Below are 27,268 nucleotides of genomic sequence, written 5' to 3'. Positions count from 1 at the left end.
CCACCAAATTCAGAAAGAGCAGTGGTGACACAACAGGGGGGAACCTTTCTGTTAGGGTTTGATTTCCCAGAAGTGGAGTAAGGGTGCTGCACACTGCGGGGCCTAACGGGGCATTGGGAGAGAGGCTCTGCTGTGCCAGCTTCACTGAAGACATCACAGCTACATCACTGACCTTCACAACACCTTGGCAAAAGACTACCCTCCCATTTTAACACACTGCATGTGATTACAGATGAAACCGAACACATAATCCATACAAGGTCTCCTCAAAGAAAAAAATGGAAGGTAATCTTCAGTTTACATTTACATTTAGTTAATTAGCAAACATCCTTATTCAGAGCAACTTTCAAAAATGCACACAAGTTAATTAACATGCATACTAATTTGCACTGCTATATTTCTGTGGGCATATTCTTGACTAAGAATTTACACATTTCATGTAGGTCTCTCCACTAACAACTGTCAAGAAATGTTAAATCTAGATCAGGACACAATGAACTGCTCAAAGTTGTTTTCTTTTTTTTTGAGATATTTGAAACAAATACCAGCACAAGCAATGAGTCACTGAAATGAGGCCTGAGAAACTACACCTTACAGCAATGTTTATGGTGCAACTTCCATGACTAAAAACTAAAGGCTGAGGCCTCTCCTTTGGAAGAACTGCATTACTGATTCCTTCACTGTTTGCAGCAATGTTTCAAGATACACTTGCCAGTTGAGTTGAAGTACTTTCTTAATACAAATAACATCCATGTGTTAAGTCACTCTGACCCCATCTTTGCACAGAAAAAAATGAGAAAATTAAAAATGCAATAATAATATATAATGCTATTTTTTATTAAAAATGCAGGTATTAAAACTACAGCTCTACATACCTCCCAAATGGGTAACATGAACACAATTCTCAACAGGAAATATTTTAATGTATCAGCCCAACTGCCCAAGGAAAGGCTGATACACTTATATTTGACCTTTGTCCTAGAGTGTTATAGGAGCATTATTCCTCTAACAGTAATGGTTACTGTACAGATTGGGTAGGAAGGAATCTAGGCTGAATTGAATCCTATCCTAAAAAAATTGTGTCAGGGCTATTTCTCTTATCAATAACAAAAAATACTAATAACATCAAGCCTGCATCATAAATTAAAGCATATCATAAAAGGAAATGTAACATATGACACTGGAGAGGTGAGCTTTTTTCCCCTCTGACAGTTTTCGAGCAGTGCAGATGGAACGAGAAGGCTAACCCTCTCTGCTATCCAGAACATAGCCTGCAGTTCAAGGGCAGTGGTCTGTGTGGTATGTTTGGGCTGCAGAGCCGGCGGACATGAAAAGTCTTCTTTATCTGCTGGGGTAGTCAGAAATCAACCTTCTGCCCTTCATGCTTGGAGAAACCTCCTTTCGTCTCTGGTATCTGGCACATCATACTAGTGCCACTAATTCCATTCACACCACGTTGCAGACTCAACACTCAAATCAGACCACAGAAGGCCTGAGGTATGTCTTTGCCCGACCAGACCTGAGGAATATACAACAGAGCCATTCTAAAAAAAAAAAATATATATACTACTATAACACCCCACCTCAGCTGAACCTTTTATCAGTTTAACTGAGTTTTCTTATTATGGTAGGGACCTGAAGTCACAACACACACAGATTCACTAATAAAGCTATAGTATAGGGTATATCATGAACACACATGCGCACATCACAAAATTAAAAGAAATTAAATTACTAATAATTTATTACAGAAACCACAAACATGCACACAAACCAGACACATCCCACAAACACAACAAAGTGACACCTTGAAATAAATCAAGGATTTCAAGATCAACATCATTTTCTGCATAAAAACATTAAAAAAACAGAGCTGTAGCACTGTAATGAGTCAGTATTACTGCTCTCTGGAGCCCTTTCGGAGCAAAGGTTTCCATTTTGTTAGCGAGAGAGAAAAACCCACCAAGAGAGGTATGCGATGGGAACATTAGGGGGAGGTTACAGGAGCAGAGTTGGATCACGGTTCACCCAGCTGTGCGATTCCTACTTTTCAGTGAGGAGTCCCCAGAGTGACTCATACACACAACACACGCACGTACGCATGTACGCACGTAAGCATGTACGCACGTACACACACGTCTTTTACCTCATTATTGTTTATTAACAACTACTGACATACCTTTCCTGAATGAGGACAATATATTTGTGATTTCAATCAATGTCTTCCTATGAAGATATCAGCTCATTTAGACAACAACTCTCAGGAGTTCATGAGTCTCTCTGTTTGAGCGTGACTGGGTCAGGGTAAGGCCCGTGGGGGCTCTGTCTAGCTATGGTGTGCCTGCCTGTAACTAAATGCGAGGCAGCCTGGGGCTCTGAGATTACAGTCAGTGCCAGGGGAGGGCTGGAGCCCAGCCAAAACAGCGCAAAGAAATCCATCACCTTTCCCACTCCACACCACGGCCCGTCAGAGCAGCCCCGCTGTTTAATCAAAGTGTCTCCAGCACAAGTGAATAATACAAAACCATCAAATCCCAGCTTTCATAATGTTGAGACTGCAATTCCAAACCCATACTGCACTGCTCTGTAAATCCATTTATTAAACAGTGTCTTAAACACTGATAAAAATAAAGACAAAAGAGCTGGTGTAACATGGTAGCACTGGTATAGGCGCTATTAATCACAAACTAAAGAATTATGGACAGCAGGCAAAACGGTGCCCCGAGATGCTGACTGTAATGAAGCACCCCATGCCTTGAATATACTACTGGGATTCAGTTTCAGGGGATTCATGATTTCTGAAACCACACAGTTCCCTTCTCCAACATCCTGAACAACACAGACTGGAATGATGTGAGCCCAACTAAGAGAGCAGATTCTCACTCCTCCTCTAATAAAAGTTTAAAAAGATTTAAAAATCATAATAATATTGTTGTTTGCATTTTGGGGAGTGATACATAGGTCATAGGTTAATTGGCCTGTGGAACTTAGGGGTGGGGTTTTCAAGGAAAGAAGAGATCCTAGGTTGTGTTCGAGTGTATTACAAAATTACTGACAAAATTTTCTGCAGTTTACCTCCATGTGATTGACTTCTAGTTCTGATAGCACTGACAGTTCTGAACTGACACTTCGAGATATATTCTGTTAAGGAAAGCAAGCAGTTGGCCAGCTAAAATGATCTAGCTAAAGGAACAGAATGCCACAAGTCAATGGAAAAACACAACTAGCTATCAATCTACTGACGTTTGACATAAAATGATCAGCAGAGTCAGGCTGCTATCATATCTTGGAGCTTCTCAAGTACCTTAGGAAGATGCATGTCAAGGGTTGGGGGTGGGGGGGGGCTCATGCCCCTGACCTTTAGGTTCAAAATTCAAAAGTGCCCTTTCCGGCTGGATCAACCATTGCTAAACCATGTCCTTTTTTAAATTTGAGGCCCTGCGGAAAGCCTGTGCTTTACTCTGACCTCAGCAGAGTAAAACAAGTGCCTTTCTACCAGTTCAGCACTGCCATGATGCTAGAGAAAACACAAAAGGTTGGACAGGCCATGATAGTACTGCTAACTGTATCTGCGAATTAATTTGCAAAATGAATAACCTTATATAGCTGGCTAATAACATTGAAGCAGCAGTGAAGTACAACACAGATATCAAAATGAATAGAGACCATAAACGCAAACAGCTTAAGTATAACTCTCCGAAGCAAACACAGCAAGTTCAGACTTACACAATGTTGCACTACATGTAACATTATGCTGGCTAGCCAGCATGCTGCAACTGTAAACTGCAACATACCATTGTAAACAAAGGAAGACCATCTTTCAAAATTTATAGTTATACTCATGCAGCGGTGCATCTACAGCCCCTCCCCCCTCCCATCTGCTTACAGAACACTGCTAATTTCCACTGTTGCAGAGACACCAGTGATCACCAGGAATCTACATTGCGTTTTCATGACAGATGCCCACACTGAATCCACAAAAGGAAAAAAAACATGAGTTCAGGAATTAGAATGCCCAATGGCATACTATGTGAAATAACACATTTGACACATGTTTTGAAATGGATTTTGTTTTTAATGTCATATTCTTTGACATTATTTTTTCATGAATCATTACAAACTCATTCATAAAATACATTTCACACCCTGACACCCCCTGCAATTCCCCCAGATGCCACACTGTTTGAATACCACTACAGTAGTGTAACTAACTTGAAAAAAAGAGATCTGATTAATCTCCCAAATAATCAACCAGTTGGAAAAAAAAATCCCTGGATTTATTTTTACAGACTAACAGTACTTATGTATGTGTGAGGGGGAATGATATTGCACCACCCATATGTAATACACACAGATGACAGCAGCCCATTTTGCCCAGCATAGTTGGACGGGGGGGAGCATTCATTTGGCCAGTTAAGATGGCCAAAACCTCTTTGAGAATTTTCCCACAACACCACAGAACCCTCACTCTTTGAAACAAGTGCCAAAGCACCTTTAATGACAATTTGTCTGAAATTTATGGGAATTTGGTGTAAAGCTAGACTGGTCTATAGGTGAGACATGTCCTTACTGTGAGCATGAGCCTGCAGTGCAGGTGGTCTCCATAATGGTGCTTGGTTGCAGGACTGTGTGTAAAACACATTAAAGTTAACTGTTCAGTGCATGTTGGCACATGGAAGGGAAGCACAGCGAGTACAGGACACCGGACCTGGCAGGGGTTCACTACCCTGTATGGCTGGATGGGGTTCACCCCCCCATGGGCTTGGCTGGACTGGACTGCAGCTGTCCCGCTGACGGCAAAGTCACGGAGGACTCCAGCTTCGCCTTTGGTTCCAGCAGGTCAGCAGCTCTACCCAACACTGCCGCTAACTGGGACACAGATCACCGCCGCTCCGCACTGGGACCCTGTGATTTACACCAACCTCGGTGTGCGCAGCTAGCACCAACCGTGGGGTATTTCCAGCCTGCTGCCTCATACGCACAGGCAGGCACAATCACTCGTGACTGTATTATTGTGACTTTGCTTCTCATCACCGACATCAGTGCAACTGTGAACCTGTGAGAGATCCAAAAAGCAGTGCAGTATGGGATAGCTGTCGACCCCCTTCAGAGATGTGGCTTAGGAAACATGATCCCCCGACTGGAGGGTGTGGTGCGGCTGCAGTGCAAGGGCAGCACTTCTCTGTAGTGGGGGGGGGGATCAGTGCTCCTCAGCCTGTGAATCACGCCCCTGCTGTGAGCCCTGTCTATACTGCAGCTCCTCAAACTCAAACACACACCCCCGCATAAGCACACCCACAAAACATACACACACACACAGAGCACTCCTTCCCTCGATAGGTACTGGATATTTACTTTCCTGCCACAGGTCTTGAAATAATTAGAAAAATGTGAACACTGAGGAGGACTTGCACGTCAGATACTGCGATTGATTGTTGTGAACACGTGCAACGCGTCAAACCAGTCAGAGCAATAATGCAGTCCAACCCATATGACGACAATCACAAGAGACACCACCCTGGTTTTCAAAGGGAATGAAAACAGCTCATTCACACTGTACATAGCAGAGACCACAGATGCCACAAAGAATGATAACACCATTGGCTTCTTTTCCCTCTGTATCCCTGCAATTTAGGTGATCATCCGCTGCCTCCTGTCCTTCTTTAACTTCAGGGTAGTCTTTATCAAACAAGATGGGCTGCAAAATTGAGGCCTTTGAGAGATCTGTGCATTACTGCCAACACTGATGACATTAACAATGACAACTGTGGGGAAGATGTCACTTGTCACCAGTCTAACGTGTCCTCCTCAACAGAAGGCTGCTGAAGCCACGGCCAAACAAAAAAGGTCAGCTATTCTAGATTGAGACACTCAACAAGTTTCTAAAAATAACCATTCAAAACAAACTGATGATATGATGTATGTTTCTGAGGAGAGACTTCAGTATCACAATGACACATGTCACCAACAGCTTTTGGTAGTGAGCGTAGAATACAAGCTAGTGAGCTGGCCAATATCTGACACTTCTAGGCTTGACAGTGAATAACTTCAAATCAGAGAACAGAAGAGAAGAACTTAACTGTTCTGGGGCAGATTTCCAAGACTTTTCAGGGAGAATGGAAGTTTTCAGGGAGACTTTTATGACTCCCTACAATGAAAATGTTCTCAAGGATTTTCAAGATTTTATGACATGTCAGCATCTAAAAACAAATGCAGGCAATGCACTTCTGTAAACTGTTGGCGTAACCACACATGGTAGCTAATTTTATTGACATTGCTTCTTATTTATTTGATGGTTAATGCTTCTCAGTAATATATCACCACAAATATTAAACATGAATAAACAATTCTGTCAAAACTGTCAGAGCTGACATAATAGAATTCTGATGATTAGTCTTGTTTGCCCTGAAAACATTACTAGGTTAACCCAAAAGGGGAAAACATCTTTTTTTTTTTTCTTTTCTTTACTTGCAAATGATAATACAAAATAGTATGAAATTCCGCTAATTCCCTTGAATGAAGAAATTAATCATTTAACTTGAATGGATACATTTATGTTCTATTGTGCTGGAAGCTGCACTGGATAAGAGCATCTGCTAAATGCATGTAATGTAATGTAAAATTCCATTCATATCAATTCATTGTCAGTACTTACCTCATACCTTGTGTATGTTTAAATGCCATGAATTTAAGCGCTCCTGGTGCTCATAACACTATTGAATCAAATCAAATACTCTTCTAATGGATAATCATTGATGACTCTCTCTGGCAGTGTCCTTGTTTTCTTCCTCCACGAAGAGGACTGCTATGGGACAAGAACAGGAAATCACAAACAGTGTACCGCAGTCTCAATGAATCTGCTCATTCTTCCTCTCTAACCCAATGCCTTATGTTACTGCTTTTGTGAAACTATTCCCAACTCTTCAAGAGGAGACAAATTAGATTTGCAGTGAATACTATTCTTTTCTTTGAGGCAGACTGTGGTATGTATGTGTGTGTGTGTGTGTGTGTGTGCGTGTGTGTGTGAGAACACAGTTCTTATATTTTTCATATCGCACTACTCTTTTATACAGCTTGATCTCTGATAGACTGATTTTGGCAGAGTACTTTCATTCCTGGCTGCATGCATACACACCTGAGTAGAAGAAAGCATTCAGCACTGCTGTGAGTACCATGGGAGTTCAATTTCCCCTACATTTAAATGCAATACTATACAACCACATTCATTTAGAATTTGCTGAAAAGGTAATTTTTTTTTTTTCTTAACAGACTGTCCACACTTGTCAATGTCAGCAGTATTGCAGTTCCAATCAGCAGATACATGTGGTTTAATTTCATCTCAGATTGCCCAGCTCAGACCTGTAATGCTGAATTTCACAACAAAATCTACACACCTTTCAAAGATTATGTTAAGATATTGTCATTCAGTACAGTTGCCTCATCCCATACAATCAGTCAAATTGTTGTCACAAAAATATAAACATCTCCTGAGCTCACAGCTGTGGGGATTTGAAATTTCCCACGCTAACAAGCCAGAGAAAATGGTAAGAGAAATCTCAATGACTATTCAGTAAAGCTACTGTAGTTTAGTTGCAAATGTGGCCATTAGACCACTGTCAGAAGGAAAAGCACATTTCCAAAGCACTGCACAGAATGTGTGAAATGGTGAAATGTGTGAAAACAATGCAAACCAATGTCCTTTGGAAGCTACGCACTTGAAGTTCTTGGAGTCATAAGGATCACTAGCCATACTGTATATGGCACACATACACTAAACACTCCATCTACATTAGGCCTTGGACCCCACTTCAGGTTTAAAACAACAGTATACCTCCCTTCTGAGAAAGCAATATAGCAAATTCTCACCTTTCTAATGTATATGCCTTTAGACCTTAGCAGGCTTGGGAGTTTGTAAAGGTGCTCACAACATCTTGCTACAAATCATTTAAACTTTTTTTTTCCATAAAAAGTCTGGCCCCACTAATAAAACTGAGAGAAGTAAATGGATCTGGTGCTTTTTCAGTGTAGTACTGCAAACACTAGCTACCTCACACTTAATTACAGCAGGTAGTGCTTGATAATTATAAAATTCTTGCATTTGAATGGTGCTTTTAAATTGGTCTCATGGCACCCTCTGAAAGAAAGGAGACTGTCACCTCAAACATCATTTCCATGTATCAGCCTCCTGTCTTCCTGCGTAGCTGTTAGTCGCCTCACTCCACAACACTTAGCAATAAATCCTCAGCAGTTCTCAGACACTATCAACCTACACCACCTTTCTGTCCATCACACACGAAGACAAAAACAAATCTTTTCAAAGAACCACCCCTAATCAAGTAGAAGTATGCCCACTGTGCAGGCAAACCGCTGAGTAAAGGACTGAATTCACACCAGTTAAGCAGGAATATGGCAACCCCTTACCCTGTGGTTGTTCCTCCAGTCAGAGGTGGAAATCAAACACCTCTGAATGAATCCGATCAACCTGTAGGCAACAATTGCGTCCTGAGAAGTCCTGGACAGAGGTCGGTGTTTGTCATGAAAATGACCTACACAGAAAGTGCCGTGGCTCTGGAGATCTAGCTCCTGTCCTGGGATTTTCTGTTTCGGCAGTGACCCCAATGGAGTCTCTTTCCTGTGTTCCGCTTCCTTCTCCAGCACCCCAACTCTGCCCCTAATATGTCTTCAGCAACTGCCTCAAATTCATCAGTGTCTGTGGAGCAAGAGCCGGCTCTGGGATGAGGGAAGTAGGGGGTTAGGTCGTTGTAAAGCAGCCTGTCATACTAACACTACCTCCTGTACACATGGTGTGTACATTCTCTCTTCAGATCTGCGAGCTGTTGTAAACACAGTGACAGTTGTTCACCCACCTTTTGTGTGGTGCCCCCCCCCCCCACCCCACCACACCACCCCTTTTGTCTGTGTTCATCCTCACAGCTGTTTTGCAAGGTTTGACTTGCAGACCTCAGGTGTTCCTACTTTCTTACACCGTTTTCTGATATGGATATGTCTGTTCTGATAATTGGACTTGGTTTAATAGGGGAATGGTCACACTGTGAAGGTACTCCTGGCAGAGTGAGAAGAGCTGGCTGAGCCTCTTAACTCCAGTAGTTGAGACTTGATGCAGAATGTTTCCATGACATATCATATGCACTGAGACAGGCCTGATTAGTAACACTGGCAAACATTTCCACATGATTTCAGAATCTGGGCTCAGCGACAAAAACGTAGGTTTCATTTAAACATTACAAACAGTAAATGTTCTTTATGATGACTATTGAGGGGACACTGACACAAACACACATTACTAGTGATTTTAATGTTTGTTGTAAATATTGAACATTTTTGTCTGTTAATAGTTATAACTATTTATTATTACTATGCTCTCCATGAGTATTGGGGCTGTGACTGGTTCATCTTCGCATAGTTGTCATTGAACCAATTGATCCCATTTGTTTTAGGCTGCATGTGTTCAACTGAAATGGGTGGTAGAAGCCACACCACCGGCAGTGTTCGCACCCACACACACACACTCACAGCAAACATTTATAAGTGAATACCGCATACTCAGTGGCCCCATTAACTCAAATAAATCCACAAATCTAGAATTTTCCACAAACCTCTTCACCACGTCTTACAGACCACAACATATATTTGGCTTTACCAATCACATCGTGATTGTTGACCTCATATCCCATTTGTCATTTTTCAAGTCAAAACATTGATATCACAACATTTTTCTTGGGTGTGCGGTAGCATAACTTGACTGATCTAGAACTGGATTCCACCTTCTCATCCCTTGTTTTATTGCTGTGTTACAAAGCAAAACATGGCGCAGCCTCAACCTACATCACCGGAGGAGTGGTTAGGCCAGTGAAACTGATTGATAAACCTGGCATCATCCACGTGCAAACGAGGAGACAATTTCAGATTTGATAGATAATTTAAGATTCAGTAATAATTTTGGGAAGAACTGTGTGGAAAACAATTTTGTTCAGGTTAATCAATAGTAAAACTTTGAGAAGCAATAAGACTTCAGTGTACCAGTGAAAAAGCACCTTTGGGAACATTGTGTCCCATTCTGTATCAAGCAGGCTGCCTGCAAATTGTAGCAAAAATATGGGCTACATTGATCTTAAATGGCACAAATTCCGAAAAAAAAACAAAATATCTGCAGCTATAACAAACGCAAATGTTTGGTAATGGCCTAAACAAGATGCTTTTCTCCAGTTTCTAACCCCTCCCTCCTTCACTGTGGAGAGCTCCCCAGGGGTCTCCTCACAGCACTGATCGAATTGGCCCTCCGCCTAATAAGGGGATTTGTGCGACTCTGGTCCTCTCCCTTCCTGCGACAGATTTGAGTGCAGCCCACGTCTGTGCAGTGTTGGCCACATGGACTGAAGTGTGAGGGCAAGAGGGTGGGGGAGTAGGGCAGCCAGGAGGGGGGGGGGGGGGGGTTGGGGGGAGAACGAGGGAATAGGGATATATACCAGCTCTCTCAAACCTCTAATCAGATTTTTTAGGTTCTGAGAACAACAGCACAATAAACATGCACACAAGGGATCAAGCCAAGAAACAAAGAATCATCACAACCCACTGTGTCCCATTCCAGCACTACTTCAAATTTACTAAAATTTACAAACTTACCCAATTTACAAATTTACCCAATTTTGTGCTTTGTCTTTCTTGTCCATGACAGTGCGACCAAATAATCTTTTTAATAGCTGACCACAAGGACTACTGCCAATGCCAATGGTCTATTATCTATGGTCTGTTATCTATACTGGACTAAATTAACTATTAATTAAAAAGCCAATTACAAACGTGAAGAAGCATTTGGAACGGATGTTAGGTAGTTGATCCAGTCGGATATAATCAAATTGTTTCCACAGCAGTATGGAGCATTTCCTGTGAGCTACAAGACAAACACTGGGATAGAGTGTTTTCTGTCCTTTACATTTTAATACAAGGAAAGCACTGTTTTGTTAGCCTGGAAATTATATTTGCTGGTAAAATACTTAATCAGAACCGCACAGCACATGACGAAGTAAAACTAAGCTGCTCCACTGTGTCCAGTACTGCTTTTCACACGCTGTCTTAGTTTGAGACTGGGGATGCAGAGAAGGCCAAAAACAGCCTGCACACAGCAGATATTTGGGAACTGAAGTGAAGTCAAGTGAAATGTCAGCTGTCTACTTCAGTTGATAATGTGATTCTTCACATTTTTTCATTGGAGTTGGGTCCTTCTTGTGACAAACTTTAAAGGTCCAATATTTGTATGTCGGTGGAACAATTTGAGTAGCATCATTTTCTTAAAAATACTGATATAGAAACCTTTTATGAACTAAAATGTATAGACCAGAACTTTAACTGCATGCTGGTATTTGCATTTGGCTGTATATGGAAAGCATTATACATAACAGTTTTGGCAGGTATTTTATGGATATTCTATTGATTCATTATCATTACCCTTGAATGACTTTCTAGCATGGTTGTATCAGGTCACTTCATGTAATTTCAGGAAATTAACATGCAAACACATCCTCCTCAACCTCCGTATTTCTTGCTTCTACTCAGCATGTGTAGATGAGGTGTAGCGTAGGCCTGTTTCTTTTCTCTCTCCGTGGTGTTAAAAATGTGACGCATGCAGCCTTTTGGGGGGGCCCCTCTCCTGAAGATACAGGGCATGGAATAGAATTGAAAAGATTTCATTCATCAAGACCAATTAGTCAGCACAATTACATGACCTAAATGAGGACAGCTGCTGAAGACTCTCAAAAGTACAGACAAACCATCGACTTCTAGAGCTTCTGCAGCTGCGCCCCAGACATCAAAGGCATGGCATGTCCTTAATCTTAAAGAAAACAGCAAAACCATGTTCTTGCACCTGGAAGTTATATCCAACTTAAAATAAGGTGGTTTGCGAGAAGCAGAATATTTGAAGTTCACATTGCAAAGATGGTCTCCTAAGCTAATGCATTGTAAGCTAATGTATTGAAAGATTACACAGAAGTGCCACTAATGGGATATGTCAAAATAAAAATATTTGACTGTGGAATAGCTGACTGTGGTAAAATATGTTAATTTCATACAAAGTGACTAAACGTTTTCAACCAAAAAACTATGACTAAAAACTTACGGAAGCAAGAGTCGTGTTTCAGCCACTAGTCTGCTGTAGTATGCTACACAGAAGAAAATAGTACAGAAAAAAATGTTAGACTTTTAAAATCAAAGGTGAGATTTTAAGGACAGCCAGCAGTGTGCTTGATATGCTGTGTCCGAATGTGCCATCCTCTGTGGTCCGTGCCAAATGTCCCTCTCATTCTCCCAATCCAAGGAAACTCGGAGGGGGCATGTCACAGCCCAGGAGCTGTCTCAGTTAAAGGGCAGAGGTGAGAGAGGGAGACATGTCCTAACAGGCACCCCAAGCCATTTCCTCTAGCCCAGCTCTGATAAGCTGCTACCACATGGGCTCCTAAGCTTTCTATGAAGGCTTTCAGGTTGGTTCTCAACGCCTCCCAAGACACACTGTTGCCACCCAGTGTCCCTTCTTTTTCAGATTTATCCATTTGGTATGGTGTCAGCTGAGGAATCCTCTTAAGCGCTAATGTGGATGAACACAGCAAGCTGAATCACAAAATAACACATTTCTACACATGAAAAAAAGATTGTATATGGAACACAGGACAAACATGTCCATTAATAAATTCCAAGAGGTGAAAATACTGCTCCTTGTCACATTAAAAAAGTAATAATTGTGGTAAGGTGAACCTAAAGACAACAACAGACATGAATATATACTGCAATCTGCAAAGTAGGCTCCTGTTGTTTACTCTACTGAACTGTTTATTACGTTAAAATTAAAATCACAATATAGACACAATATAGCTTGCTTTGTTTTAGTGTCTAAACCACTGGACTAAATTAACTAACCAGCGCTGGTGAACAGATTCTGGGACTATTGATGTATTATGAAACTAATACACAGCTATAATTAATGTTCTGTCTGCAGTGGAAAACCATGTTGGCACATTCTGCTGGTAATGTGAAATTCTAAATCTGTGACTTAATGCCAGTTTGGATCAGATTTTACACTTTTTGCCATTTTACTTTATTTTAACATAGACAGGATGATTATAAATGGTAGTATTCAGATGATGTGGAGTTTATTACAAGGTGTTATGAAGAGCATCTGTGGGTGTGCCATTATGAGGTAGAATAATACCTTTAAAATCTTGCATGCAAATTTGTAAAAATGAAAATCTTTCGGAAGTTTCAGTTTTTCAAGTGGCATTACGAAGGGTATATCAAATCATGTCATTTGCATGCATAAATGCATTACAGATACCACCTGTCATAGATTTTAATACATTCATTTTACACAGCAATGGAGCCTCTCCGAATGAACTGTTATTTGCAAGTCCAATAACTCAATAGCAGGCCCTGACTTTGGTCCAAACACAGACGGGAAGGAAAAGAGATCACTCCAGCAATGCTGGTCAGCTGTCAGCCAACTGCACTCTGAACATCCTGTCCCTCTGAGTCGCACAGGCCTCGGAACACAGGACAGACCCCACAGAGCACAGCAGCTGCCTCTGTCGCTGGAGGTGACTTGAATAATTAAGCTGGAGTTGCACTCCCTGGAGTAAGAAGCAGAGGGTATCGAAACGGTTCAGCACAGCTCAGCTGTCACACTGCACAATACAGGCAGGCCTCATTGTTGTGCGAAAATAAATCCCCACAGGCAACGAGGCATTTGATGTGTACTGGAGGAGCCCACACACGCGATCACACACACACACACAGGCACGCGCTGAAACACACACATGCACATACACATACACGCATGCACAGGCGCGCGCGCGCACACACACACACACACACACACACACACACACACACACACACACACACACACACACACACACACACACACACACACCTCCTCCCTCTTTCATATACACACATAGTCATCTGCTCAGAAACAGCTGACGTTTTTTTAACAGACTCCCAACAGCTGACAAGCTACAGGTGGGGGTGGGGGGGCTCTTTAACCCCTCTTCCACATCCTAGGCCCAGCCCCCACCACCAATCTCCTCCAAGCCACACCTGTTACACTACAGGAATCGGTGGAAATGAAGACCTCCTGTACAGCAAGGTTTCCCCTCTTTCTTTATTCTCTCTCTGTACTGGAAGCTGACAACGTGTTTGACAGCCTGGAGATGTTCTCGATTACACAGTGCATTTGCAGCTCCAGAGAACTGCGGCATCTATCAGCTACAAATGGGCTTTTTATAGATCTAGCAAAACCTAATTAGAGCTAATAAAACCCAATTTGATGAATTCTCAGTTTCTGACATTTCAACATTTTCTGTATTTTCAGTAACAATCAAAGCTTATAATGTTATTTCAAAGAAGTTAAGACATGCTGAAATTTAAGGATAACTGAACTGGGACCCAGTCTTTTCTTTGAGTTGAAACATTGGCCATTTGGAAAAAAAAGATGTAATGCACATTCTCTACATGGCTAGTGCAACATCTCAGATTCCTGTAAGGAATATGCTATTTTCAGCAAAGTATTGAAAAATGGCCCAAATTAAGAGCAATTAGCATTTACATCAACAGAGCATACCATACGATACAATACTACTGATAACTGCCAAGCAGCAGAGCATACCTCCTCCCTCAACCAATTCCAGCATTGTAAAAAGACTGAGGTCCTCTTCATTCCACAGACTTAAAGGCTCTTGTGCCAGACATACACTATGGTGACATACAAACTAGGAGTAAATATTCCTGCATTAGCCCTGTATACGACTGTAAATTAACAAAAATGTTTACAATTATTCTGTCTGCAAGTGAACTCTTTATCTAATTTTAAGCAATGAAATTAGGTGTGAACGTCAACAGAAAGAAGCACATAAATCACAAAACCTTGATAAAATTCAGACCTGATTTCAATGCTTAGACCAGTGTTCTAAGCAGGCTTCTCAACAATCATTAACAGGTGTAGCAAGTGCTCTGGAAATTTTTTGACTCTGCCTAAGGAAACTTGAATATGCATTGAGGTGCAGCTTGCCAAATGTGTGTATGTGTGTGTGTGTGTGTGTGTGTATGTGTGTGTGTGTATGTGTGATATCGTAATTTCCAACATGTTTCTGTCATAAAAGACGTTTTAGATTCAGCACTTTAATATGTGAGTTTCTGAAGCAATATGAGAGATCTAAAAGGTTTTGAAAGAAGTTGAATAGTTGGTGCCTGCAGGTGTGTCAGTCACCAAAACAGCAAAATTATTTAATGTGTGAAGGGAAGGGAAAAAGTGTAAAAAAAAAATCATTAGGGCATACACCAAATAAAGAAGAACTACATCCTGAAAGAGAAACAGTGATTGTAAGTCGAATGGGGATATATGGACACTTAACAGGATAGTTTAATTACCACAGAACTGGGTCTAAACCTCTGCGTCCCAGTCTCAACTACATTATGAGCTTCACAAAGCTTATAGTTATGATAGGGCTGCCATGTGCAAACCGCTTGTAACCAATGCCAATGCACAATAACACATAACCTAGTGCAAAGTTACAAAACCTGTACTTCTGAGCAGTGGAAGAAAGTAACATGGGTCGTGCTATATCCACTGTTTACTCAACTCCTTCAAAAGCATTCCATGAAGGATTAAAGCTATTCTGCAGGCAATTGGCAGCCCAACTGTTTATTAATAAATAAATATTCATATATTGTTTGATGTTTCCATAATTTTGTCTAACCCAATCATATTTGTATGCATATATAAGACAGGGTACGTTCACTTTAGAGGGCCTTATTAACTACTGTAGCCTGGTATTTTTACAAACTCAAGTCTCATCATATTACAGCAGCTTCTTTCTTTGATTTTGCCATTGTTGGACTCTGCACAGCACACCATGAAAAATATGTTTTGCTCAATGCTGAATATTAAAAGAATTTTATCTGCTGCTTGTTATTTAGGACAACTATATTGTTTAGAACAGAGGTGGAGAACACAAGGAGAAGCACTTTGAAAACAGACGCCTTTGAATTGGATGATAAAACATAGAAGAAACAGACTCCTCAGATTGGGATGATCTAACAGCGTGTGCTGTACAGAGCAGAGAGTGTGGATTTTGTTTGCTACCCCTTGTTTTCTCTCTCCCTCTTCTCTCTGGCAGAGTGCCTGTTACAGGCAGCAAAAGATAAAAAGACCTTAAGCCTGGGGTTTTAGCTGTAATGTGATAACCATTCAAATAATATAAACAGCAGCAATAATCCTCCAGAGAACCTAGGAGTGGTTAAAACTCGCTCCTTGTCTTGGGCCACTGCACATGGAACAGGACCTGAAAACCATGTGTGGGATGCAGTCTGACTGACGACCAGGAGAGAAGTCCTGAGGAGCAACAACAGCTAAATGGGAAATCTGCACAAAGATTTTTAATTTTGTATGTTAGATAACATGTGCCACGAATCAACATGCATGGTTGAGCATTGTGAACCACCTCCTGTAGGCCTGTGACCTGATTCACTTCCTTGATGATGCCAGTTTTATGTCTGGCAAGAGCTTTTGATTAGAATGAATCCAGAAATTTTTTCCCCACAGATATTGCTGAGGTCACTTGATGACACCAAGAATCATGTAGTAAAGCTTTCAATATTTTAAAACATTATACCTAAAATGATGTAGTACATTTTATATATCTTGAATGAGTACAATTTAATTTTTTTGTAGGTTTGGAAGAAGGGTTCAGTGTAGCTTAATATCTTGCAAACTACACAAATTATTTTGAAATTCTAATTTGCCATCTTTACATACTTTAACTCTTGTCTGTCATTTGGACGGATAGAAACTTTCATTGATGGAAACTCTTAACGGGCACGCCTTGTGTACACAATGCCTAATTGCCCTACCATATAAGTACAACATTGGGCACAATAGTTTGTATATAATATGTTTAAAACCCAACTATGGGGAACATGTTGTAAATGTCCTTTAGTGCCAAGGGGCCTGATTTTCAACATAGTACTGAAGGTAAATGCAGGCACCAAAGGGGTTTTTGCTCTTTTTGACAAAAAAAAGTCAGTGCTACAGAAACAAAAACTCATTGCAGTGTTCAATACCGCATAGTGTGAGGTAAAGCACCTTCTGGAGATATGGTTTTATTAGCATTGTGCTGAAATGGTAGTTATTGTCACAACACATGTGATAGAGGGAATTTAATCTCTACATATCATCTCTGCTTCTGTTTAACAAGCTATTTGACAAGATGCCACACTCACTCAAAGAAATGTACATATTTTAACAAGGGTTAACAAGCATTGTGCCTGTAGTTCCACTTCATTCCACTTCTCTTAACACTTGAGGCCATTTTTTAATTTACAGTATGATTAATCATATGAAAGCTATACCTTATTTCCCTCATCTCTCTCTTTCTTTTATCCACAACTGGAGTAACACTTGGCACATTTGTATGCGTTACTGCCCACATGCAGAAACTGTGCTGGAATTTGACTTCTGATTTTTGGATCATTAATTTTTTTTTTAATAAATATAAGGGATAATAACAATTGAGCCTACATGAGATCAACCCCATTTTACACAGCAGGAATGCAGCAGTCGTTTGAAAGATAAGTGTCAGAAACACTACGATGTAAGTGCAAAAGAGCGAGAGGGAGAGCGAGCAGGCAGGTGATGAACAGTGAGAAATGGCAGGCCCTCAGATCAAAGGAGGAGACAGGGGGACGGCAAACGAGTGAGGGAGGCAGAAGTGTAGGGTTTCAGCCCCTGGCTGTGGAGCTTGCTGTTTCAGCTGTGCTGGGGTAATGGCAAGCCCCTTCTCTCGCAACACTCTTACCTTCTCTTTCTCTTCTGGGGCAAAAGCTAAAGCTCCCCAGCCAACACCTCAGTAACCAACCCCTTCTATTGACCACTTCCTACTGTGAAAGGTTCATAATATAATACTGTTCTTAAGCCCCAAAGGGACCAGCTCAATGCCAGCATCTCTTGTACCGTCCAAACAACCCCAAGGGGATACCTCTTGCCCCAACAGCTATAATAGCTAATAGGCTTGGTCATATCTATTTGTTTGGAACAGCATTGTGGGAAGGTAGCTGACAGGCAATAGCTGTACAAAAGCATTAACTGTGGGGAAGGCATGCCCCTCAAGGGTTGAGGGGTTCCAAAGCAAAAGATTTTACTACAAACACACACATTCTTCCTTAGAAACTAGATGCAGACATGGTATAAAGCATGTGTGCCCCACCACTTTTTACATGTGCATACACTGTGTCATGAATTCTCTTCCTAGCTATACTGCTGCCCTCTCATTGTGGGCTTGTCTTCAGTAAAGTGTGTCTACCCCATTAGTCTAATTCAGTCTTTAGCCATACATGATGAAGACTTGATGTCAGATTGTGAAATCAGCATTCATAAAATCTGGCTGCCTGGGGATTCCTCAGAGGCTAAGAAGACCGACGCTGTGCTGCAGCTGTGGGAAAAACACCTCCAGTGGCCACAGCTCTCAGCCACATGAGCAACAGGGCCTGCTGTGTGTCAGTCTGCACGGTTAATGCTGGCTACTGCAGCTCACAGCTGATCCCTGTGTCATTCGTTCATGTTAATACTGCATATGTGTATGTTTCAGTTGCACCGAGCTGAGCGTATATAGGCCACAGTCATGTTACCCTTTGATCCTGCCACAGGCTATAAATAGAGACTGACGTCAAAGTGGGGGCTTGAACGTGATTGTTTTTATTTTTTAAAATAACACTGATACAATAAAATCTGGCCCTTTGGCATAAATGACTTAGCAACTGGCGACTATTTGATCTGGTAAAGCAAAACATAAAGGGACATGCACACCAACCATTAACAACATTGACATTCTCATGAGTGCTTCAATAGAGCATACTCCTACACATATGATAATCCCAGATATAAATAGGTAGGATATTCATTTTTCTACCTTCTCCCCAAATGAGGTCAATCCACAATGCCATTCCTGTTACAAAGCTAGATATTTTAAGCTCCCCCCCCCCCCTTTCTTGCTTTTATCCAAGTCAGACTGGATAAATTTAGGGTCCACATCAGAATATTTTTAGAGAAATGCTACACTCAGAAAATGAGGAGTGTGAATAAGGATTGCCTTTTTCTTGTCCCTCCTAGAGCACTTCCAGGTTTTGTGTGAATCCAAGTAGTGTGACAAAATTATAGTTCTCTCAAAGTTACACACAGTGCACTTATCCCATTGAAAAGGATAGTCAATCTTAAGTTTATGTGTTGTACACTACGTTGCAGATGCTAACATCCAGTTCTAAAGCATTTTATGTATGAGTTTACACCCACTGCTCATCGGGGACCTGACTTATCTGCGGTATCTGTTGTAGCTCAGTTGAAACACTGTACAACACATAAAACTGTTGAACAGGACTTCCGTGATTTGGACAGGACTTCCCCTTAACAGCTTGAAGAGCTGTCTCTTCTTGGTGACACTGATGGCCACAACTGTGAACTCCCCAAGACCCTTTCATGAAACTGCATTCTGAAGAGTAAAAGCATTCTGCATATTTTCTGCCAGTCGTGTTCAGAACTGCAAAACATGCTAAAAATGTCCAAAGAACATTTTCAAAACAGAACCAAAAACCATCCTGTATGCCACCATACACTTAGAAGTATCACTTCAATTTGTGAAGTCATTATGGAATTGATTCCTGCTCTTGGTGTAAACACAACTCACTTAAAAATACTGGACAGTTTGGACAGTTATTTTTGAACCATCAGGAATCATGTTCCTTTCACAAAACCTTATGATGACCGAGTTTAAAGACTTACTTCACACCTTCAGTGTCATATATAAATTTGTCTTTGTGGTTCAAATCACAGTGCAAACTTTCTAATTAAAGTTAACCATTTAAATTAAGATAGTGGAAAAACCAACTGTAAATTCTAAGGAGCTGTTTTTTAAAAAGGTGTGGAGACCTGTACCATGCCTGAGATATCAAGAGTAAAACCCCACAGGAAGCATGAGTTGATATGGTAAAAGGTCATATAACTCCATAACTTTTCTTACTGAATTACTGTACTCTTGTTAGAATAGCAGACATGTTCAGTCTTTTAAATACTATATATATTTTAGTATATAACTGATACACTTTTTGCCAGATTAATGAATGTCAGACATGTTCTTATTACGTATAAACATTGCTGTACTTTGGAGTTTATTCCAGCTGTAACATGGTAATGCCAGCCTCCTTCAGATTCAGTTCTCTTTTTGCCCAACTGTCCTATCTTTATAGTTTACACATTTTGAATTCCACAAAACAAAAAAAAAAACTGACTTCTGTGCTTTATCAATGACATGTTTGCATTCTGCTGGAATTTAAAACAGTAAAATTGGTGTAATCGGTCTTTGGCATGGAATACATCTAAGCCTCAAATCCCAATTCACCTTTTGCCATTTGAAGAAAATGTGAATCTGTGTGTTTGCATTGTGGATGTACTGTATATTCATTTATCTCACAAACTGAGGTCAAATGCATATGTAATTAAATGTCAGTGTCTAAAAACGATTAATTTTAGTGTCCCTATAACTTTTTTTATATCAAGATCTACCTACTGATTGCAAACAGTCATCAAACAGGGTACCCCCCTATAGTAAATTCATTATGAGTGTATTCAAAGTGGTAGAAATGCACTCCCTTTTCAAGAGTTAAAAAATACTTTTTTCTTACATAATCAAAGCCAAACCAGGGAAGAAGTTTCAGAGCCTCCCGCTTCCTGTCTAACTTGTCCCTTCACCATTTCTCAAGAATGACAGTGATTATGGTATTCAAACAACCACATAATAGGACTGAGAGTGGCTCTTCCTGGGTAAAAAGTAACATAATTCAATTTCTCTTGACACTAAAATATATAGGAATCATGAAGTGTGGAATCAGAGTGGAACTATTCTGGACAGCAGAGCTGACATTAAACTTCAAATCAAGTTTAAAAGGTAAAAATGTGTTTGCAGAATGGCAGTGACACTGATAGTGCTAGCTCTGAGTGAAAGGTGGGTGCTAACACATCTTAATTTTTTAAATATACTGCACACTAATACAGACAGTAAATGTGTACTTTATGTTTATTTTCATGTAATGTACTTTGTAGTTAATTGTATTTTGCAAATTATCTGTTTTCTTAAGTTGTGAGGCCTAATGTATGAACTATGCATATGTACAACTTTCATCCTAAACACTGCATGAGATCATTTTTTCACACACAGTATACTGAGAAAGTTCCTAACTTCGCGAAAATTATTATTTCGCCAATTACCCATTTTCTTTGTTGGTCTCACCAACCATGCAGACGCACAAATCCCATCCTAAACTTTCACTAGGATCATTTTTACACATAATATGGCATTCACAAAAAGAGGTTCCTTGAGGAAGTGTCCAACTTTGCATAGCTTCCAGACTGCACACAGGGACATTTCTTTGTGGCCTGAAAGAGAGTACTGCAGAGGGCGAAGTGTAACGTTTTTATGCTTTTGGATACTGAGATATGAAACTCGGGGCACTGAATTTGCAGCAACAGAAATAGAAAAACAGAATTATCATGGAAATTCCTCGAAATTACATGAAAACATGGTACTACGAGTTCTGATACACACAATGTCTAGCTCAGGGGTGGCCAACCTGACCAAGAGTAGGTGCCAGAACTGACCAGCATTATTTTCAGAGTCACAGTAATAATGTGTTCAAACTTTTACTTTTACTGAGACCGTGAAACTGAATTGCCACATTTAATCGCAGCATTAATCTGTACTGTAAAGGGTGAACTTTTTCCCCCTGGGGCCACACATGAATAGCTAATGGGCTGCTGGGTTGGCCACTCTGGTCTAGCCGTATGCCTGCATGAGTGTCGCACAAACCCAGCACAATGACAACAGTGAGACTCACCTCTGCTGCCCTCTACCATGGCTCTTCCTCTCAAAGTGCACTTCATTACCATAATTGATATTTAAATCCTCTATCGAGGCTGGCGATGGCTCAATTAAGAGCTTGCTGGTGGATAGATTAGTCGAGGTAAAGAGGTTTCCAACCTGGTAGAAGAGAACTGACCTCATTCTGAACAGTAGGCCTAGCCTAATCCTTGGCTGACAAAGTAGCAGGCAGAGGTCATTTTGAGCTGACACGTTTATTTGAGAAAGGCAAGGTTCAGCTAAAAGCACCTACAAAGCAACTAAAATGTGTTGGCTTATTCACACTTTTGCTTGATTTTATTGGTGGAAAGCACACTTGGCTGGGAATGAGTGAGACAGAGAGAATGAATCACTTGTTCTGCTTTTTCCAGTGACGTTAGATTTAGTGACATTCTACAATTAATTCCGATGAAAAGTGCTACGATGCTATGAAAACTGAGGTCATTTAGGTTCTGCCAGCAGTAGGGTCTACAAGAGAGATGTAAGGCTAAGTCCCTGGAAGGATACATGTACAGTACACTGGCTGTCCTTGCAAGCAATCTGCCCGAGTATTAACTGGGTCAAACACTTCATTAGCCATATTTAAGCAGAACATTTAGTATGACACACTAATCTGGAATTCTAGGTGTTGTTTTATTTGTTAATTGACATTGTACAACAGTACTGTACAACAGTATTCTTCAAGGAATGGGGCTGTCTCACCCTAATGCGAACAGATTTAATTTATGATAACATAAATCTTCTTAGTCTTCTGCAAAAAGCCGGACATTTCTGATCATAACTCAACTGTGTATTACCACACAACATCACCTACCTGGGGAATATATTAGTCAAGGGTCACAGCCATCATACTGCGATGAAGACTATGTCCCATGGGACATGGCATTCTGAGAGGCAAACACACTAGGGACCTCTGGCTACACTGATCATCTCTTCTTTTTATCCTAATCTCTGTATTGCTGGTGTTCCTCTTTGATTTCCAGCTCCATCCCTCCTCTTTAATTCCGCATCTTTCAACCGGCACTCCGCACCTAGATGCATCTTGAGCACAGTGGAGCCTTGCTGCACTTGCCTTCCACCAAGAAGCAGCAGCCAAGTAGGGGCAACAGCATTTCCTCTGAAAGGGACTGTGACAGATGGAGTTTTATTTTTACGACTGGAATAGTCAGGTTCCACTGCAAACAATGCAGAAAAGAGTAGGCAACGAGGCACTTTTAACCCACTGAAATGGAAAGCCCATACAGAAAATTGCAAAGACAAATTAGAGTCACCCCTTGTGAAATCAGCTCTATCGGCTCTAATCAGCTCATGACCCTCTCAAGCTTTCTTGAGAGCTGGCACAAAGGCCTACATTTCTACAACTCTAGGAAATTTCAAATTTGCATTGTACTTTTTGAGACATGGTTCATTAAAGTAAATACCTTTCCACATTTTTGTGAATAGCCATTACTACTTTTATCAGTGTTGCCCATGTCTATGACAATTATGGGAGGCAGTCCGCTAATTTGAAAATTTCAGCCAATAAAAGAGTGCATTATAATTTTCACTTCAACCGAAAAAAAAAAGTGAGATATAATGCACATTTACACTGTAAGGTACCACTCACAACAGCAATCAGTCATTATAAGAAAACCTGATTTAGCACTGTAAAGCAATTACACAGTGCCCATGCCAATGACCAGTGCACATGTGCTATACTGCTTGTCTGCACGAAAGTATCATTTAAGATTTTATCATTTAAGATTTGAGGAACCTCTGCAACACAACACTTTATGGCAGTCTATGGCAGGATACAATGTACCATTGCTCTCTACCTGTCACACCTCTCCAGTAGACGTAATATCATTAAGGAGTTGTTGAGACCCTAAAAAAAATCCTTTCAAGCAAATGGAAACTGGCAGATGATTTTTTTTTTTTCCATGACATATTTTGCACAGTAGATTACAACCCATTTTATACTTCACAAGGCACTCTTGTCCTTCCGCAACATGTCCTTCACTTGTTTAGCACACTGTTCCAACACTATGCCTAAATCAATCAAAACAAATAAAAAAAAAAGAACATTTTTCTGAAAAGAACACGTTATTTTGCGCCTTACAATATGTAACAATAAACAGAGAAACATCTGGATCTGTAAAATGAGTTTCATCAACAGCCATAGCTTATTAGTAATGCGTGGGCCAATTTCTCTTTATTTCATACTCACTACTAATCCTTACTATTCTTTTTGTTATTATTACAACTCATTACTTACTATAATATCAGGTTATTTGGCAAACCAACCCATAAAGCATAAGTATGAGTGCAGGGTAAAGCACAAAGTACCATAATAAAAAAATGAATTACAAATATCAACTATGAATTACTGTTGGCTATAGTTGAGTGATGTAATCCATGCCACAGTGAGGTAAGAGGACATAACACTCACATTAACTAGCCCAGTTCCATCCCAACTCCCCATCTTGTAGGCTGTGTATTTCCCTTAGTAGATTCTAGGCCACTGCTAACAACAGCACCTCCTGGAATGGAGCTGCCATTTTCCAGGACACATGACACATTCCAAGATAAAGCTCGAACAGATCTCCAAGTGTGGGGTTATGCCCAATGAAGTCCTCCAGGGGAGGCTGTGAGATATGGGGGAAGCCAACTACTTTATATTCAATAGGCTTGATGTTTTCCATTTCAGATACACTGCAATGTACAGTGTACTATACCAGATGTCACAATGGAGTGACAAGAAAGTGGAGCCCTGATCTTTGAGCAGGTGATGGTTATGACTCTGATTAACAGAAAACTCGGCACCAATTTAAAATGTCCAATCACAGTCAAAAATTAAGTGTTGTGCGGAGGCCTTCCAGATGGGTGCCATTGTGTGCATTACTTTTCAGAGGAGCCAGCTCCTGCCAAAGGACATCCTGCTGAGAATCGCGACTCATGCCACCTGACTACACCACCACAGCACTCATCTGCTAATGAGCTCGACAATGAGAAGGCAACCCAGAATTTGTCCAATTGCTCTCTTTCATATTTTAGTTCATGTACCTATCACTTTTCAGCCTATTAATTTATCCACCCCTACTCTCACCAAACAGAAGATGTGTTTGAATGAGACAAAAGCAGGTGGAGAATTTATCAGTGTCCCACTGATTCCAGCGCTGGATATCAGTGACATTCAAAGGCTTACATATTAGTAACACTCTTCATTACCCAGCTGCATTAAATTTAAGACAAACTTAAGATTAAACTTAAATTTATGATATAGGTCTTGTATTGGAAAAATGTGAGGGACAGTACCCTGTAACATTCCCAACGACATAAACAGCACAAGAAAATATTCTAAACTTGCAGGCTGTACAGAAGTCAGTAGCACGCGAAATGGCAAAGGTGCGCAGTAGAGGGGGTAAACTACTCATACTCCACTACCACCACCACACTAGTCCTTCTAATATTCATCATCATCTCTTGCATGTCCTCCAAAGCCCTGGTATTATTTTCTTCAAATACAGCGGAACAAGGAAATGTGCACCATAGCTGTTTAACAAGTTACCATAGTAGTTATTATCCCTCACTTCGCACGCTAAAACATAACACCGTAGAGGTTTTGAAAAGACCCTGAACAATTCTGAAAAGGTGTTTCTTGTAACTGTGGATACAGAATTTGGTGCTACGTTTACTAAAACTGAGTAAGGTTAACTAATTTTTCTGAGTAAATTAACGCTAGTTATGTATTTTTCTAGGCGTGCCACACATACACCGTCTCATTAAATTAGCTTGTCCAGTGAGTTTTAGCTAGGGTTTGTCATATCGGAACACCTAGCCTAATTATCCAGCTAGCTAAAGACGCTAGCTAAAGTTCTACTAGCGTTGGCTGTGATAGCAAGAGTTCGTTTGTGGCAATTAAATGATAAATGTGACGTGTCAGGTAATGTTACCAGATAACAAACGTTGGATGTATTTTGAGAACAATAATAACAAATCTACTGTAGCAGTTCCCCGAACGGTACCGAGCTAGGTAGCGTAACAATCTAAACCCAAGTCGTTTTGACAGCTCCTGTCCTGACCTGTCACGACTGTTGCGCACATCGCCAACACAAAACGCCAAAACAATATCCACGATACCTACTTAGCTAGCGAACGAAATTATAATATCAAGAAGATCAGGAATTTATCCAGCTAGCATTCAAGATGTGAACAGTCCCTTGACAGATGACAGCTATTATAGCAAGTTAGCCAGCTAGCCAGACTATCAACCTACAGATAAAAAGATAGCTAACGACCGCTTGTCCATATCTACCTAGCCAATGTTAGCCAACTCAGTTCCGACACACACAACGTTAGCTAGTCATTCCAAAATGAAAACAACAACGGTGGTGGTCTTTTGTGCTGCAGATAACATAATCAAATTATTAGCTAGCTACCCATCCTGGATATCACAAACTTGTGAGAAGCCCTTATGTTGCGAAAACGAGCCGTCATAATAAGACAAGCAAAAACAACAACACAGCTAGCTAGCTACCTAGCTAACGCCACTTAGCTAGTTAACTAGCTAGCCAGTGACTTACCCAAGAATAGTGTATCCACATCAGTGAGGTTCAACAGCAAGATCACTGAATCTGTAACTGCAGCAAAAATAAAATACGAATGATGACAATACGAATTAGCAAATATCTGTCTGTCAGCTAGCTAGCTACTAACGTCGTTATCAAAATAAAAAAAAACCTTCCCCTAATGCTGCTCAAGGTAACTACTTTGCTGGCTAGCTAGTTCAGTCAAATGATACAATGTACAGGGTGTTCGCCATCTACTGTGAGTGGCATTGCTTCATGATTGACATGTTTCCAGCCAATACGGCGCTGGTGCTAATGTGTCTTAGCCAATCATAGCAAGGGCATAAGGAACTGTTTATGAAAACGGAGTGAGTGGGAGGGGGAGGAGGAGGTGGGGGGAGGGACGTGGGGGGAAATCATGTTTGAATGGAGTGTGCGTATCCCTCCGCCTATTCAATTAGGTGTAGGAAGGAAACGTCTCAATTAAAGGTATACAATGTAGTTTTCTGCCGAACTGGTATTATTCCCGTCTCTTTATTTGTATCTCCATTACTGTTCAGGGATATACCAGTTTCCTATTATGAAATAGGTACTATGTGGAACAGTTTTGCTATCAGTGATAGCTATGAACTTTCTAGGCTGCTTTGGTTTGGTTCTGGAGGAGTATTCTTACAACTCCATGTTTTCCCAACACATGCACATCGAGAGAAATCATCTCAAAGAGTCACTAGTTATGCGGCTTCTTACTAAACT

At 40.7% G+C, this 27,268-nt stretch overlaps 1 protein-coding gene across 10 annotated transcripts in view; it reads right to left on the bottom strand.

The window, feature by feature from the left end:
* mef2d (myocyte enhancer factor 2d) overlaps positions 1-26,707 on the bottom strand; it is a 59,385-nt gene extending 32,678 nt beyond the window's left edge. For 9 of the 10 annotated variants that reach the window (XM_036539466.1, XM_036539472.1, XM_036539470.1 and 6 more), the window contains exon 1: positions 26,531-26,707. The gene's annotated coding sequence lies outside the window, so the exon portion shown is untranslated. Of the gene's footprint in view, positions 1-6,080; positions 6,293-26,530 lie in introns of those variants that run through there. The other variant, XM_036539467.1, reaches the window with a different exon arrangement.
* Positions 26,708-27,268: the final 561 nt, after the last annotated feature.

The sequence above is a fragment of the Megalops cyprinoides genome, chromosome 10 (assembly GCF_013368585.1).
Source record: "Megalops cyprinoides isolate fMegCyp1 chromosome 10, fMegCyp1.pri, whole genome shotgun sequence".
In the NCBI taxonomy this organism is placed as follows: domain Eukaryota; kingdom Metazoa; phylum Chordata; class Actinopteri; order Elopiformes; family Megalopidae; genus Megalops; species Megalops cyprinoides.
The sequence above is the reverse complement of the archived record's forward strand: the minus strand, read 5'-3'. Positions and strand labels throughout refer to the sequence as shown.